Here is a 17726-nt window from a genome sequence, read left to right as displayed (position 1 = left end):
ATAGCTCAGCTAAAGGCGGTGGACGCACAAGCTCATCCCGGAGCTCGAACCATGGGTTAACCGCAAACACGGCGAGGTTAACTTCTATCTTTCGCAGATTCTCTCGGGCCATGGATGCTTTCGGAGTTATTTGAAGCGCTTTGGTCACGAGGAAACTGACGAGTGCCCCTGGTGCGGGCGAGGGCATGTGGAAGACGCCAACCACATCCTTTTCGTATGTGGACGGTTCCTAAAGGAGAGGCGTCGTCTAGAAGAGGCACTGGGCCACACCATCAGAGCGGACAACATAGTCAGCGCTATGCTGGAATCGGAGGAAGCTTGGGAACTAACAAGCACCTTCGCGGCCACAGTGATGATGGAGCTCCGCAGAGTCGAGCGAATAAGAAGACGAGCTGTAGCAGGCTAAGGTAGCGCATAGTGCTTGCGAAGCAATGCTTTACGGCCGTCCCGCAAGCATCGCGCGCTATCCGAGCCACCACTTAACTTGCCACTTGTAGTATAATAAGATTGTCAATAAACGAATATAAAACAAGTAAGAAAGCTCTAGTCGAGACTGCTCGACTACAAGATCCCTTGAACCCTTGGAGTAATAGCTATTTCAATAATTTTTTGCGTCTTTCAGCTTACACAAGAAACACGCACGCACAAACACACGCACACATATACACAAACATTTATATACACATACACAAACACATACACACACAAGCATAATCACGCATGGGCGCAGTGTGCGCTTACTATGAGAACTTAATTGTTTAATAACTGTGGACATACGATCTTCATGAAACTTTCAAATTATGATTATAACGTGGATATGCATGTACTTGCCAAAGCACAAGTCTCTAGTATTTGAAATACGCTTTTTACAAACATGTGGGTGAGGGAGTGAATATAGTGGTGGGGGGTAAATTTTAATAAAAACCGAAATTGTATAAATTACATATAAGCATACATTAAATTTGGAGCCTCTAGCAATAAAGGTGTAGAAGATATAATTTTATAACTAGTTTTCGATAAGGTTTTTTATATAACTAGTTTTCAATAAGGTTTTTTATCGATAAAAAATATCGGGTTGAGTGATCGATTTTTAATGATAACGTCGATATCCGCGCTGTAATTACGGACATTTAAAAAAAATTTGAAGTCTCTAGCTCTTATATCTTTGCAAACCGACGCGTTCAAACATACGGACAGACGGACAGACGGACGGACGGACAGACGGACAGACAAACAGACGGACGGGGCCAAATCGACTCAGCTCGTCACCCTGATCAAGGAAATATATACCTTGTGGGGTCTGCAACGCCTCCTTCTACCTGTTACATATATTTTAAAACAAGTAAGAACGTTGCAGTTGGGCATTACCGACTGCGGAATACTCATTCACATCCAATAAGCAATTTAGCAGCCAAGTTTATCTTTAATACTGTATAGAATGCAGTTTTTCCCGATTTGCCACGCCCCTACTGTGCGTAGACACCTCATTTTTGGTCAGTTCTTAGAATGTGATAACTGTACCCTAACTACAAAGTTTGAATACTTACCCTCAAAAAATGTGAAAATTACAGGGTATTTTTCGACATGCCACGCCACGCCCCACGAGGCTGGTAACTTAACTATCTAAATTTGAAGCTTCTAGGTATTATACTTTAGGAGATATCAACTTTTGCGGTTTGCCACGCCCCCTGTGGGCGGACATATATCCGACAAAGCTTTTTGGTCTCGGGTGAGTATATATACCGAGTATGTATATCAAGGTCTCTAGCATTAAAGGTGTCGAATTCGAAAAATCACTATATCTTCAGGTCCGATTTGCCACGCCCCTAGTAGGCGTAGATATATAATTTTATAATAATTTTGTAATATGTCTTTATAGAATTAAAGCATCAGCTTACGTGCAAAATTTCAGCATTCTAGGTTTATAAATTTAGGAGATACAGTTTTGTCCGATTTGCCACGCGCTAAATGGGCGGCGATATATCCGCCATAGCTCGTGATCTTGGGTGGTCGACGCGGACCTACATACCAAATTTCAGCTTTCTAGCTCTTCAACAAACATGACTTCTGGTATATCGGAAAATGCATTTTCCGATTTGCCACGCCCCTAGTGGGCGGATCGGGAAAATTTTTAACACTTTATAAATCGGAGATATACATGAGTATGTGTTCCAAATTTCAAGTCTCTAACTTCAATAGCGCCGAAATAGATTGCGTTCATACGGACAGACGGACAGACGGACGGACGGACAGCAAGACGGACATTGCACAAAACCAATATACTCTTTCACTTCGTGAATGAGTCTAAAAAAGACTCTCTTAGAAATGTATGTATGTATGTATTGACGCTGCTTAGACAGAGAGGGAGAGAGACAAAGTACAATGCCGACGTCACAAAAATGTTTCTAAACCATGTTATTGAAATAAGTTTATAAAAAATGGTTGTTTTGATTAAAAATTAAAATTGTTTTATAGTAAAAGCTATTACGAACATGGCAACCGTAAAAAATATGAAAAAAAATATATATATTTTACACATTCTGGTTAAAGCGTCCTCCTGGTATAGCGACGTAAAATCGACGGTCCCTTGAGTGTCGATGTGCCACGCCTCCTTCTGTCTGTTACATACATTTCAAAAAGCATGTCTTCACGACAATAAACAATATACCTTATGTTTCTGAACAGTCAAAAATGCTTTGTAAAATGCTTTTAAAAAATAATCATGTTTATAATAGTGCTGAAAGGGCAATTTCCCAAAATATTAATTTTTATTCAGCTAGGACATAAGATTATCTTAGGTATAATCTTAAATAAAGACTCCCATGTAAGAAATCATTAAATTGATGTGCGATTAAAAAAAATTTAGTTCCTGGATTTAATCCAGAATTAGTAGAAAATCTACAGGGAATTGTTGAAAAAATTATGCCAAGAGAAAATATGCCGTATTAGTTTGCGATGGGCTCAACGTAAAAAGAGGTCTTCAGTATAATTCATCTCTTGACGAGATGATAAAAAGGACTAAGTTTTTAGGACAGCAAGTCTGTGTTTTTTTTTGTTAGGGGTCTCTTTGAGAACTGGAAGTATGTTTTAAGCTATACGGTTTCAGCTCGTGGCATAAAACATACTGACCTTAAAAATAAAGTGGAAGAGAATATTGGACTATCGCAAGCATTGGGGCTTAATGTCAAAGCCATTGTTTGCGATCAGGGATCCAATAATAGGGCCGTTTTTGATAGATGGGGCATAGGCATCAACAATCCTAGTTTTTCAGTTAACGATAAAGAAATAATTGCGATATTCGATGTACCTAATCTTGTTAAATCGCTTAGAAATATTCTCTTTAAGCATAATATTTCCACACCTCAGGGCAAAGTTTCATGGAATATAATAAGAAAATTATATGAAATTGAAACTACAAATTTTACGCGCTTATGTCCGAAATTGTCTCCAAAACATGTCAGTCCAAATTGTTTTGAGAAAATGAAAGTAAAATTTGCCACCCAAGTTATTAGCCACAGTGTAGCTGCTGCGACACGCACAATTGTAGATTCAGGCGGGTTTACTGATTGTAAAGATAGTGCTCTTGCAATAGCTATCTTTATTGACAAAATTAATAACCTTTTCGATTGTTTAAACAATCATGTACTATTTTATAGTAATCCGTATAGAAGCGCACTTAGGAAAAACAATAATGTCCATGAGTATCTTCAGGAAATGAGAGATTATTTCCATGACCTGAAGTATCCACAAAAAATATATTGTATTGATGGGATGATTATTACAATCTCATCTATAATTGCTTTAGCGGAAAATATTTGGAATGACAGCAGTGATACTTTCTTTGTTTCCACATCCAAACTAAACCAAGACCCTTTAGAAAATTTATTTTATTTAATTAGAAGTCGAGGAGCAACTAATACTAGCCCAAGAGTTTTTGAATTTAATTCTATTCTATCTAAAATGCTTTCAATGAAAATTTCGACATCTGCTTCTATATCTGGAAATTGTATTCCAGATGAAGATCTCATGTTAGCAAATTTAATATAGGATTGCGGATCTAACCTATCAGTATTTCATGAGCAGTGTGCCACGAATTCATCTGTAGATCAAGAACCTTTAGATCCAATTATTGAGGTTGAATTGTCATTAGCTGCATCCATTGCAAATATTGAAAATGTAATGCAAATGAAATGCATTACGATATTTTGCTGGGTATCTTCTCTACAAATTACCACAAAAAACCAGAGCTCGCAAATGAGAGTTGATCGTTTTTTTCATATATGCTCTGCTTCGTATCATAATCGAAAAGCTTGTGCAGTCACGATCTCGCTCTGAGCGACACTCTTTATTTTCTTTAGAATCTGTTTCGCTCAGACGCAATGCAATGACTCATTCGTGTGACGCTCTCACATGAGTGCCGCGTAAAGACTAACACGATCTTCCCTCACACAAAGACTCTCAGCAAAAGACAGTTTAACTAAAAAACTCAACAGAAATTATCTTTGCCTTCGTGTGCATGTAAATACATGCATACATACATACAAAAAGGACGCAACAATTGCGCGTGATTACCCATACAAATGCAACTGACAGTTTGCTTCATTTAACTCAAGCCAACGATCAGTGTTTGACTTGAGGGAAACGAAAACAGAAATAACTGTCTCGCTCAGAGCGCGAGTGAGCTAAGCCAGACGCGACAAAAACAGTTTCTGTCTGAGTTTTTTTGATTGTGTCAGTGAAAGACACTTATTTGCAGACAACAAAAAAGTGTTAACAGTTATTTGCGAGCTATGCAAAAAACCGATTGCGAAATTTGTTCAAATCTTTTAAAGTCATCGGATGAAATGAAGTGCTCTTCTGAGTATTTGATACTCAATAAAAATATTCATTATATAAATAGATATCTTAGAGTATTGCTCTGTTGTATGGTCTCCGCAGCATAAACTGTATCAGGATCGTATCGAATCGGTCCAAAAACAGTTTCTTCTCTTTGCCTTAAGAGACCTTAGATGGGACAGTAATTTACGATTACCGTCTTATCATAGTAGGCTCCAGCTAATTGATCTTCCATCGCTAACCAATCGCAGAACAATTTTAGGAATTGTTTTTCTGCATAAATTGATTAGTTGTGATATTGATTCGTCCTCTTTGTTGGGTCGTCTAAATTTTTTGGTTCCGTCCCGAGCAACTAGACACTATCGTCCGCTTCATTTACCTGTGTGTACTAGGGATTATTCTTTGCACAGTGCGTTTCATGATCTTTGTGTTAATTTTAATAAATATTATCACGTTTTTTCCTTAGAGCTCTCTCTTTCTAAAATAAAGAGTTCACTTCTAGCTTATCTTAAGGAAATCACTCACAATGCCCAGACATAATCATTGGTATACATTTTCGTTGCCAGTGTTGTGTATTGATTTCTCAATTCTATCCTATATTCTATTTTGGCTCTTCCCTTACTCTTTTCTTTTTATTATTTCTTATTCTTTGTATAAACTTTTCTTGCAACTTCTTTTAATACCTTCCTTTTTCTTTTTCTATACTAAATTCTTTTTATTTTATTTTTATACCCTGAACCCATTGAAAATGGGAAATCAGGGTATAATGGTTTTGTTAAAATGTTTGTAACAGGCAGAAGGAGGCGTGGCAGACCCCATAAAGTATATATGTACAAATATTCTTCATCAGGGCGACAAATTAAGTCGATTTAGCCCTGTCCGTATGTATGAACGCGCTTATCTCAGAAGATATAAGAACTAAGAGCTAGAGACTTCATATTTTTTTAAAATGTCCGTATTTCCAGCGCGGATATCGCGTTTATCATTAAAAATCAATAACTCATCCCGACTCGAGAATCAGTTATAAAATTATATATCCTTCATCTTTAGAGCTACAGTCTACAAATTTTGAATGTATATTGATATGCATTTTATACAATTTCGGTTGTTGTTAAAATTTACCCCCACCTCTAAATCGACCCCCTCACCCTCATGTTTGTTAAAGGCGTATTTCAAATACTATAGACTTGTGCTTTGGCAAGTGCACGCATATTATGGTTATAATTACGATCTGAAGATCGTATGTCCACAAAAAAAGTTATTTAACAATTAAGTTCTCATAATAAGCAACCACTGCAGCCATTGCGTGTTTATGCGTGGGTGCTTGTGTGTGTATGTGTTTGTGTATGAGCGTGTATGAGCGTGTGTATGTGTCTGTGTATGTTTGTGTGTATGTGTGTGTGTGTGTGTGAATATCCGTGTGAGCGTATGCGTGTGCGTGTTTCTTGTGTAAGCAGAAATACGCGAAAAATTATTGAAATACCTATTGCTCGTAGAGTTCAGGGGATCTCGTAGTCTATGGTTTCTCAAATCATCAAGCTCGCCAGCGCACAAAAATTGAAATTTGTTCGCGATGATCCCAGCTTTTTCCTTTTGAGTGAAGAGTATACTGAAACCTTAAAAGCGTTTGCAACATTCATGCAAACAAAATGATAGCGTCTCGATATTGATTTATGGGAAGAGTATGAAAGTGTTGATGCGCATAAAGAATATGATTTCGCGACGGGCATGTACACACACTTGCAGTACCTTGCTATATGTCTGAGCATTTGTGGCCTGTGTGCATAATACCACTGACCAGAGAACACATAGACTAGACATGTAGAACAAACTTTTTCAACACCGAAAAAACAGACCGGACAGCTTCATATTTCGTCGGCTCGGTCTTCTGAGGCTCAAGCAGTGAAATTAAGGCACGACAAAATCAGTGTGCTGCGACTGCTGCCACGAAATGCACGCATTACCAAATGAAGCACGGCTATGCGCTCTTTTTCCCTTACTCACTCTCTCCCTCTCTTTATGGTCTCTCTCTATGGTCTCTCGAATAGCAGCAGCGCACAAAAATTGAAAATTGTTCGCGACAATCTCAGTTCGCTCTTGCGACGGGCATGTACACACACACTCTCCCTTGCTACATGTACTATGAGCATTTGTATGCCTGTGTGCGTTACTCTTGTTTTTGCATTTGGTCGGTCTTGGGAAGTGATCACATACATACATATGTACATATATACATTTGATTGTGTGTATGTGCATGTGTGTATGCATGGGACATGAGCATTGGCGTGGGCCTACCTCAACTTAGAATTTGCATTTGGTCAGTCTACGGACTGTCATAACCACTTCACACAGATATACTATGTATGAACATACATATGTATGTATGTCCATAAGTACATTTATATATAATTATAGCTAATCACTTTTAAAAATGTGTGTATATCCAAAAATACCATCATTTTATATATTTTAAATTATTTTATACACATATTCCACCGAAAAAATTATCGTGAAACTCTATAAGTATATTAAATGGTTTGCAATACATGAAATACACATGTCATATTATATATGTATGTATACTAAAGCTGTTCTCATTATTGCCAAAAAATTCTGATTGAGTCATAAAAGCCCATTTGACAGTCTCCCAATGATTCAAAACAATCAAATTTCACAAACTGCTAAATCCAGAGATAATTAACCCGTGGCAAGCACAAACCAATGTTTACGTATTATGAACATACACACTTACAATATTCCACACTCACACATAATGGCTTATACATGTAAACGGGACGGTAACTGACAATTGACGAAAATACTGAGAAAGAATTGAGTTTCGCGACGCACACACACAAAAGCCCACGCATGTAGCAAGCGACTGTAAATGTGTGACTCCATTTCTACATGCATGGGCTTTTGTGTATTCTATTGTTTCTATCATTTCATTAATCGTCCGTCCCATGCGACATGTATGAGCATATACATATGCATGTATATATGTGTCTGTGTGCGAAGCTCTTGCTGCCTGTGGATTTTCGTATGTGTGCATGTATGCATAATACGTGAACATTGGCTTGTGCTTGCCACGGGCTCTTAATTGTGCGAACGATTTTGGATTAAATCTACAGAGGGAGTGTTAACGAAATTTCATTATCACTTCACTGTTTTCTACTGTTAAGAATTGTGCCAAAATTTATATAAGTTTTTTTCAAAACTATGGCTCAAACAAGTGTTGTTAAGAAATCAACTGTTGGTGTGAAAATTCACGAGGAAATGGCGCGAAATGTATAATTGAAACGTGTGGTGCGAGTTATAGAAAAAGTTCTATAAACTTCCCGGTTAGATTATTTTCGTTTCCGTCAAATGAAGTTTATGCAAATAAGTGGATCGAAGCATGCAATTTATCCAATAATTTCGATCGAAAAAAGGGTAAAATATGTAGCAGGCATTTCGAACGAAAATATATTGGTAAGCGTAATTTAAGACTCAATGCAGTCCCAACCTTACGTTTGTGCAATTCAAGTTTTCTTTCAAACAGTGTTAGTGACTTTAATGATAATATTTATTCGATAGACATTCAGGAAGAGGAAATTACTCCTTATAGTTACCAAAAGAATAATTTAGAGAAAGAAAAGAATAATAATAATAATTCAGATGAGTTTGTTAACTCATGTGCCACAGAACAGCAACAACAGAATAAAATCGCCCAGAATGAAAGTGACGAGGAAGTAGATTTGCAAATTTTTTTGTGCTTTGATAGCAATCTAAAAAATCAATTGTGGCAAGATTTAAGCGTTGGTAGGTCTTCTTTTTGTGCAAATTTTTTAAAAAGAGAGCAAAATGAGGTATATTATAGGAACAAATATTATGATATGGGAGTAGACCTCAAAAAAGTTCAGAAACAATTCTTTAATTTAAAGAAGAGATATTTAGCTTTAAAAAATGCTTCTAGATACAGAAACATTTCTCATCAAACTAGAAGGGTAAAAAAACATGTTAATGTCTTCACGACAATTAACAATTTACCTCATGTTTCTGAAAATTCAAAAGTATTATGTAGAATGCTTTTGAAAAATAATCATGTCTATAATAGTGCTGAAAGGGCAATTGCCCAAAATATTAATTTTTATTCAGCTAGGACATATGATTATCTTAGGGATGTTCTTAATTTAAGACTCCCATGTAAGAAATCATTAAATCGATGGGCGATTTTAAAAAAATTTAGTTCCTGGATTTAATCCAGATTTATTAGAAAATCTGCAGGGCATTGTTGCAAAAATGAGCGCCAAGGAAAAATATTCCGTATTAGTTTGCGATGAGCTCAAAATAAAACAAGTAAGAAGGCTCCAGTCGAGACTGCTCGACTAGGAGATACCCTGAACCCTCCAAGCTGATATTATAAACATTCTGGACTTCTTTTATGCACACATACATACACATGCACTTTTAAGCACGCGCTCTGCTAACTGCGCAGTAGGCAGCGGCTGCGCTTGGGCAATGTGCAATGTGGGCAATATTATGAGAATTTATTTGTTGAATGATTTCTTTTGTAGACATACTGTCTTAATAAAAATTTTAGAGCATAATCATGTGTGTACATTCAAAAGCACAAGTCTCTAGTACTTGAAATGCGTTTTTTCCAAATTGGGGGCGAAGGGGGCGTGGTATCCAAAATCTGTAAATGACAAAATCTATGTATCCATTAACTTAATATACAACGCAAATTTGAAATCTCCAGGTCTAAAAGTGTTCAAACTAGGCTGAAAAAACCATGTCGATTTTTCGATTATTCTCGATAAAAAAGTTATCGGATGAGTTATCGAAAAAATAAAGCAAACTTGTACTGCCTATGGTATACACGAGTATGCATGCTCTCTAGCTCTTATATCTTCTGAGATCCTTTTGCTCATACGGACGGACGGACAGACGGACAGGGCTATATCGACTCAGCTCGTCATGCTGATCAGGAATATATATACTTTATGGGGTCTGCGATGATTCCTTCTGCCTGTTACATACTTTTCACAAAACCATTATACCCTGATTTCCCATTGAAAATGGGTTCAGGGTATAAAAAGGTCTTCAATACAATTCATCTCTTCACGAGATACAGGGATTTGATTTTACATTTATTATGGCCCAATTCTTAACAGTAGAAAACAGTGAAGTGATAATGAAAGGTCGTTAACACTTCCTCGTTCGCGCAATTAAAAGCACTTGGCAGGCACAAGCCTTGTTCAAGTATTATAAACATACATACATACATGCATATATATATACATATGTTCTTGATCAGGGCGACGAGCTGAGTTGATTTGGCCCTGTCCGTCTGTCTGTCCGTCTGTCCGTCCGTCCGTCTGTCCGTATGTATGAACGCGTCGATTTCCGAAGATATAAGAGCTAGAGACTTCAAATTTTCTTTTTAAATGTCCGTAATTACAACGCGCATATCAAGTTTATCATTAAAAATCGATAACTCATCCCGATCTTTTTTTATCGATAAAAAACCTTATCGAAAACCAGTTATAAAATTATATCTTCTACACCTTTAATGCTAGAGTCTCCAAATTTTTAATGTATGCCTATATGCAATTTATACAATTTCGGTTTTTGTTAAAATTTACCCCCCACCTCTAAATTTACCCCCTCACCCACACTTTTGTAAAAAGCGTATTTCAAATACTAGAGACTTGGGCTTTGGCAATTACATGCATATTCATGTTATAATCATAATCTGAAAGTTTCATGAAGATCGTACGTCCATAAAAAAAGTTATTAAACAATTAAGTTCTCATAGTAAGCGCACACTGCAGCCCATGCGTGTTTATGCGTGGGTGCTTGTGTGTGTATGTGTGTGTATGCGTTTGTGTGTGTATGCGTGTGTGTGTGTGTGTATGCGTGTGTGCATGCGTGTGTATGTATGTCTGTGTGTGCGTGTTTCTTGTGTAAGCTGAAAGACGCGAAAAATTATTGAAATATCTATTGCTCCAAGGGTTCAGGGGATCTCGTAGTCGAGCAGTCTCGACTAGAGCTTTCTTACTTGTTTTTGGTTTTAAAATATATTTATATCGGGATATTTTTTTTTTGGTGAAGTATCTACCATTTTTTTTTTCGTTTTTTTGATATATTTGAGTTGGTCACTCTCGTTATCATTTATCAATGAACCAAGCGCAAAGTAAAACAAGTAAGAAAGCTCTAGTCGCAATACCTATTTCAATCATTTTTCGCGTATTTCTGCTTACACAAGAAACACAAACAAACACATGCAAGCACACACACACACACACACACACACACACACACACACACACACGCACTCATGCATGGGCTGCAGTGTGCGCTTACTATGAGAACTTAATTGTTTAATAAATGTTCTTGTGGACATACGGTCTTCATGAAACTTTCAGAATATGATTATAACATGGATATGCATGCATTAGCCAAAGCACAAGTTTCTAGTATTTGAAACGCTTTTACGCCTTTGACAAATATGTGGGTGAGGGGGTGGATATAGGGGTGGGGGGTATAAGTATACATTTAAAATTTGGAGACTCTAGCTTTAAAGATGTAGGAGATATAATTTTATAACTGGTTTCCGATAAGGTTTTTTTTTTTTCGATAAAAAAAATAGCGGATTTTTATACTCATTCACGAAAGTGAATCAGTATATTGGTTTTGTGCAATGTCCGTCTTGCTGTCCGTCCGTCTGTCCGTCCGTCCGTCTGTCCGTATGAACGCAATCTATTTCGGCGCTATTGAAGCTAGAGACTTGAAATTTGGAACACATACTCGTGTATATCTCCGATTTATAAAGTGTTAAAATTTTCCTGATCCGCCCACTAGGGGCGTGGCAAATCGGAAAATGCATTTTGCGATATACCAGAAATCATGTTAGTTAAAGAGCTAGAAAGCTGAAATTTGGTATGTAGGTCCGCGTTGACCACCCAAGATCACGGGCTATGGCGGATATATCTACGCCCATTGGGGGCGTGGCAAATCGGATAAAACTGTATCTCCTAAAGTTGTAAACCTAGAATGCTGAAATTTTGCACGTCAGCTAATGCTATGATTCTATAAAGTCTTAAGATAAAATTATAAGTCTACGCCCATTGGGGGCGTGGTAAATCGGACCTGAAGATATAGTGATTTTTTAAATTCTCCTATATTTTGGACACTATTGATGGCAGAGACCTCAAATTTTGTATATATACTCGGACTGATCACCCAAGACCAAAAAGTTTTGTCGGATATATGTCCGCCCTCAGGGGGCGTGGCAAACCGCAAAAGTTTATATCTCCTAAAGTATAATAGCTAGAAGCTTCAAATTTGGATAGTTGAGTTACTGGTAGCCTCCTCAATCGATTCCCCAAAAATAATTTTTACGCCTCTTTAGGGGCGTGGCATATCGAAAAATACCCTGTAATTTTCACATTTATTGAGGTTAAGCATTCAAACTTTGCAGTTAGGGTACCGTTATCTCTTTCTAAAAACTGACCAAAAATGAGGTATCTACGCCCAGTTCGGGCGTGGCAAATCGGAAAAACCTGTATATTCTACAGTATTAGAGCGAAACTTAACTACTAAATTGTTGATGGGATGTGAATGAGTATTCGCTTATGCACACATACACGCACACACACAGGCATTCGCACGCACGCATAAATACGCATTGGCTGCAGTGTTGGCTTACTATGGGAAGTTAATTGTTTATTAACTTTTCTTATGAATGGACTATCTTCATGAAACTTTCAAATTATGAATTGTAAGGTTACATTACTTTCCAGCCGGGGTCAGAGTCTCAGTCTGCCCAGGGCCATAACTCACAAGAAATTTGTAAGTAGTTACGGGACTCTACGTGGTTAGAGAAACAGGAGAGGGTGGGGGAGTTATCATGTATTAGATGGCCACGCAGCCTGAACTCGCCGACCACGCCCACACGTTTGCACGTGGGAAGGCTGCAGCGATCGAGTGGCGCGATCAAGCGCACTCTAGATTGCTGGGGTCGGGGTTGCAAAGGCGTATTGCGGGTTATTAGTGGGGCTACTATGATTGGTAGACCGCAGATCGAGGAACGGCCAGCATTGCCGTCAACGTTCGCTCAAGACCACGCGGTTTTTGCATGCCAGAGTTTGGACCGTCTGGCGAACGGGATTTACCCTCGTTCTAACTACCTGTTAGTATGGTTATAATTGTTAGTGAATTACTGTTAGCAGACTAACTACAAATAAACGCGCAACTGTTTCTATATACTTTTCTTATTTTATTTCTATATATTACCTTACACCTTCTACCCTTTGCCTATCGGTCCTCTATTTCCCTTTTATATTTTCTCCGTCTGCTCAAATCGAGAGCTACAACCAACCGCTCAGACCGAGAGCTAAAAACCGACTGCTCAAACCGAGAGCTAAAAACCGACCGCTCAAACCGAGAGCTAAAAACCGACTGCTCAAACCGAGAGCTGAAAACTAACTAAAATCTGCGTGCAGCTTTCAAGCTTCTCCTCCCGCTCTGCAGATTTCACCACGCGACCAGCAATGCAATCCACCACCGCGAGCTTTCAAACTGCACGGTTGCATTGCTGATCGCGTGCCCGCCCACTAATTTGAATTTTGCTTACTGTCTAGAGTTAATAGCTATGGCACCTATATCTACTTAACTATCTTACGAACTAACGCTTAGTCTACTTACTATCTAACTTACCATCTACCAAAATGTACAAGGTGTAAACTTAATGGCTACAAAAATCAATCAAATCCAACTTAATCGCTACGAGTATAATGCAAATTCAACAACTATAAAGATCAAACAAAACAATTCAATTCAATTCACTAACTTAGTCGTTACAAATATAATATAAACTTAACGACTATAATTCACATCAATTCAACTGATTAACTTACTTGCTACAAATATCATATAAACTTAACGACTATAATTCTCTTCAATTCAATTCATTAACTTACTTGCTACAAATATCATATAACTTAACAACTATGATTCAACATGTAAGGTGGGCAAAGAGGCCACCTTACACCCCCCCCTTACTTCGACAAGGCAACCGTCACGCCCCCCGAAGAGTTGACGGTCACCGTGAAGGAACGTCCCCCCGCTGCGACCCGGAAGCGGGTTCTCCTGTGCCGCCGTCCACGCGTCTCCACCTCCCGCCTCAGGAGCTGGATCATCTCCGCCCTCAGCTCGGTGCCAGCAGGGCGTACCCTCCAGTTGACGGGGATCAGCGGTAACATCCTTGTCGCCTCCACGTCCTCCGCGCCCAGCGCGTCCTCGAGGCTCACCTCCCATCCGTCCAACAGCTCGGCCATGTCTGCCAGTAGGCGCCTCTCCTCGCTCGAGCGAGTCTCCGTCGACTCATCTCTACTCCCGTCACGTTCTTGGCCGCTCCCAGACCGGCTCCACTTCCTGCTGTGCCGATGCGCGGACGGAACCTCGGCGCCATCCGTTGGTTTCCCTTGACCGGCGGGGGTACAGGGGTCCGGTTTGCGCGCGGACACTGGTCGCCCCTTTTGTCGTCGCCGACGACGCTTACGCCTGGACGCCTGGTAGTGACCTGTCGGGCGTTCTGCGCTGGATTGCGACGAGCGCGATAGGCGTCGGTTTTCAACCGTGCCCGGCGTATATCGCAACGAGATCCTGACGGGATCTGCGGTAGCATCCTCCTCAGGGTTCGCGTCCTCCACTTGGAATTCCTCATCGGAACTCCTCGACATGCTCAACTGCTCCACTTCTGCTCCGTCCCGCGCCGCGGTCTTCGGGGCGGGGTCGTCGACAGAGGGGTAACATTCCCTGCCGCCGTCCCGTCTCCGTGACGGGGATCCATCGTCTAGCCCTCGGGGAATGGGGCTTGCAATGCCGCCTTCCTCGGGGCTCGCATCCTCGGCCTGGAACTCTTCGCCGGAACTTCTCGACACATCACTGTGCCCTTCCTCCACTCCATCCCGCGCCGCGGTCTCCGGGGCGGGGTCATCGACGGAGGGACAATGCTCCCTGCCGCCTTCCCACCCTCGTGACGGGGATCTGTCGTCCATTTCTACCGCCGGAGCTTCTTCGTCCTCGCTTGCCGTCCACGGCGTCGGAGTCGCCCACCTCGACGGGGCTCCGTCTTCCGCACTTCTCCGTGCGTCCGACTTCGGGCTGCCCGGTGGGCGGGGCGGAGATGGCGGCTCCTCCACGAGTGGTGGCGTGGTGCCCCCCCTAGGCACCTGGATGTACACCGTTGTGTACCTGGCCTGTACAAGTTGTATGAGGCCGTCCATCCGAGTCGCTACGATCACCGTCGAGCGGAGGACCGTGTGTACACGCCGGGGTGACGCCCGCTCCTCTCGGCGATGGTAGTACTCCCTACCGAGTCTCGGGTCCCTTTGCCGACTCCTCGCCTCTTCTCTGGAAAACGGCTCTGTACTATCGCTGCTCGCGTCCTCGACTCGGACTGAGCCTTCGTCGTCACTGCTAATTTCGATGACGTCTTCCATACCGCTACTTCCCTGCAAGTTCAGATTCTTTAGTCTTCTGTTTATTCTTTTTGTTAATGACCGAAATGGCCCTCTAACTACTGCGTTAGTGTTAGCATTAATAGGGGCTCTACGGGGAAGTTAGTGGTTGATGAGACGTGTAGATCTGTCAAGGCCTTTGGTTGTCTTCGCCGGGGACAGCGGGGTTTGCTCCTCGTTCCCCGTTTCCTCGGTCTCGGTTTCCGGGATCGTGTCGCTTTCTTCATCCTCTTGATGGAATGGCTTCAACTGCGCAATGTTGGCCACCCTCCTCTTGCGTTCGCCCTCCTTCGTCAGGCGCACCACGTTGGGGGACAGGAACTTAACGACCTTGTAGGGGCCGTCGAATTTGGGCGCCAGTTTCGCCGCAAATCCTTCCACCGCGTTCGACAATTGATGTCGTCGTAACAGCACCGCCGAACCCAACGCTGGTCTCCAGTCACGCCGTCTCAAGTTGTAGTGCCTGCCTTGATCTTTTGATGCTCGCTGCAAGTTACTACGCACTATGTCAAAAATTTCCTTCATTTTGACTCCTTTGGCCTCGGGCTGGGTCTCTCTAGTCGCCGAACCGGGAGTGACTTCATCGTACAAAGCGGCGGGTAGGCGTGGCTCCCGCCCTAACATCAGAAACGCTGGAGTGAAGCCCGTGGAGTCGGCCACGCTTGAATTGACCGCCAGCGTTATCTCCGGCAACAACTCGTCCCACGAGCTCTGGTGGCCTTCGATGTATTGGGCGATCATAGTCTTCACCGTGCGATTCGTCCTCTCCGTCGGGTTCTCCTGTGGTGAGTAAGGCGCTGTGTACTGGAGTGTCACCCCCAGGGATTCCATGAACGCCTTGAAACTTCTGCTCGCAAATTGTACACCGTTGTCGCAAACGAATGTCCTGGGTATTCCAAATCTGCTGAGTATACGTTCCCGGAACGCCAGTTGCAACAGAGCGGTAGTAGCTCTCCTCAATGGCACCAGCTCCACCCATTTAGCGAAAGCGTCGTGGAACACCAACAACATCGTATTCCCACGCTTGGAACGAGGCAACGGTCCTACGAAGTCTGCGCACAAGACCGCCATTGGCTCCGCCACCTGCCTGGTGAGCATATGCCCGGCCGGCTTTTGTTGCTCGCATTTGAATCTTTGGCACGTTTCGCAACACCTCACGTACTTGGCGGCATCTCGGAACATGCCCGGCCAATAGTACCTTTGCGCAAGTCGTGCTGCCGTCTTCCTCACTCCTTGATGCCCGGCCGTGGGAGCGTCGTGACACTCCCTCATCACTCTGCCCCTCAAACTGCATGGGACGCAGAGCTTCCATGGGATAAAGTCCTCCTCGTCTATCCTATGGCCTAAATTCCGGTATAACTGCCCGTTCTCCTCCACGTAATCCTGGAACTTCTCGGGCTCCTTTACGATCCTCTCACGCATCCTTTTTATCCACCCGCAAGGGGGATTTTCTTCCACGGCCTGCTCGCAACTGTCTGTGGGCTGCCGGGACAATGCGTCTGCCACTACGTTTAAGCTTCCTCGACGATAACGTATGTCGAACTGGTATTGCTGCAACTCTAGCGCCCACCGAGCGATCCTGCCCGTGGGACTCTCTATGGAGTTGAGCCATTTCAGCGCTAGATGGTCCGTAACCACGTCGAATCTGTAGCCTTCCAGGTAGCATCGCATCTTTCGGATCGCCCAGACGATCGCGAGGCACTCCTTCTCCGTGGCCGAGTAGTTTAACTCCGCCTTCAGTAACTTCCGGCTGGCGTATGCTATCACTCGCTCCTGCCCCTCGACTTCTTGCGTCAGCACTGCGCCGAGGCCGTAGTCGCTGGCGTCGGTTTGCAGCACGAACTTGGCCGAGAAGTCGGGACAGGCCAGAATAGGTGCGGTTGTCAAACTCTCCTTGAGCTTCTGCAACGCCTCCTCCTGCTCCTCGCTCCAGATCCACTTCTGGCCCTTCTTTAGCAGCTTCGTCATCGGTTGTACCAGTGACGCGAAGTTTGGTACAAAGCGTCGATACCACGATGCCATCCCTAGGCACTGCCGCAGCTCCTTGAGATTCGAAGGTGATGGGAGGCTCTGGATCGCCTCGACCTTCGCGGGATCCGTGCAAATCCCCTCTCCGCTTATCACGTGGCCAAGGTATGCCAACTTCTCCCGAAAGAAACTACATTTCTTTCTGTTGAGTCTGAGATTGGCCTTTCGCAACCGCCGGAAAACTTCCTTCAGGTTGGCCACGTGTTGCTCCTTCGTCTCTCCGATGACCACTATGTCGTCTAGATACGCAAACGCGTGAGGCTCCATGTCGGGCCCGATGACCGTATCCAATGCCCTCTGGAATGTCGCCCCCGCCGAATGCAAACCGAATGGCATCACTCGCCATTGGAACAA

The sequence above is a fragment of the Drosophila mojavensis genome, unplaced genomic scaffold (assembly GCF_018153725.1).
Source record: "Drosophila mojavensis isolate 15081-1352.22 unplaced genomic scaffold, ASM1815372v1 contig_108, whole genome shotgun sequence".
Taxonomy (NCBI): domain Eukaryota; kingdom Metazoa; phylum Arthropoda; class Insecta; order Diptera; family Drosophilidae; genus Drosophila; species Drosophila mojavensis.
Note: the sequence above shows the minus strand (reverse complement) of the source record.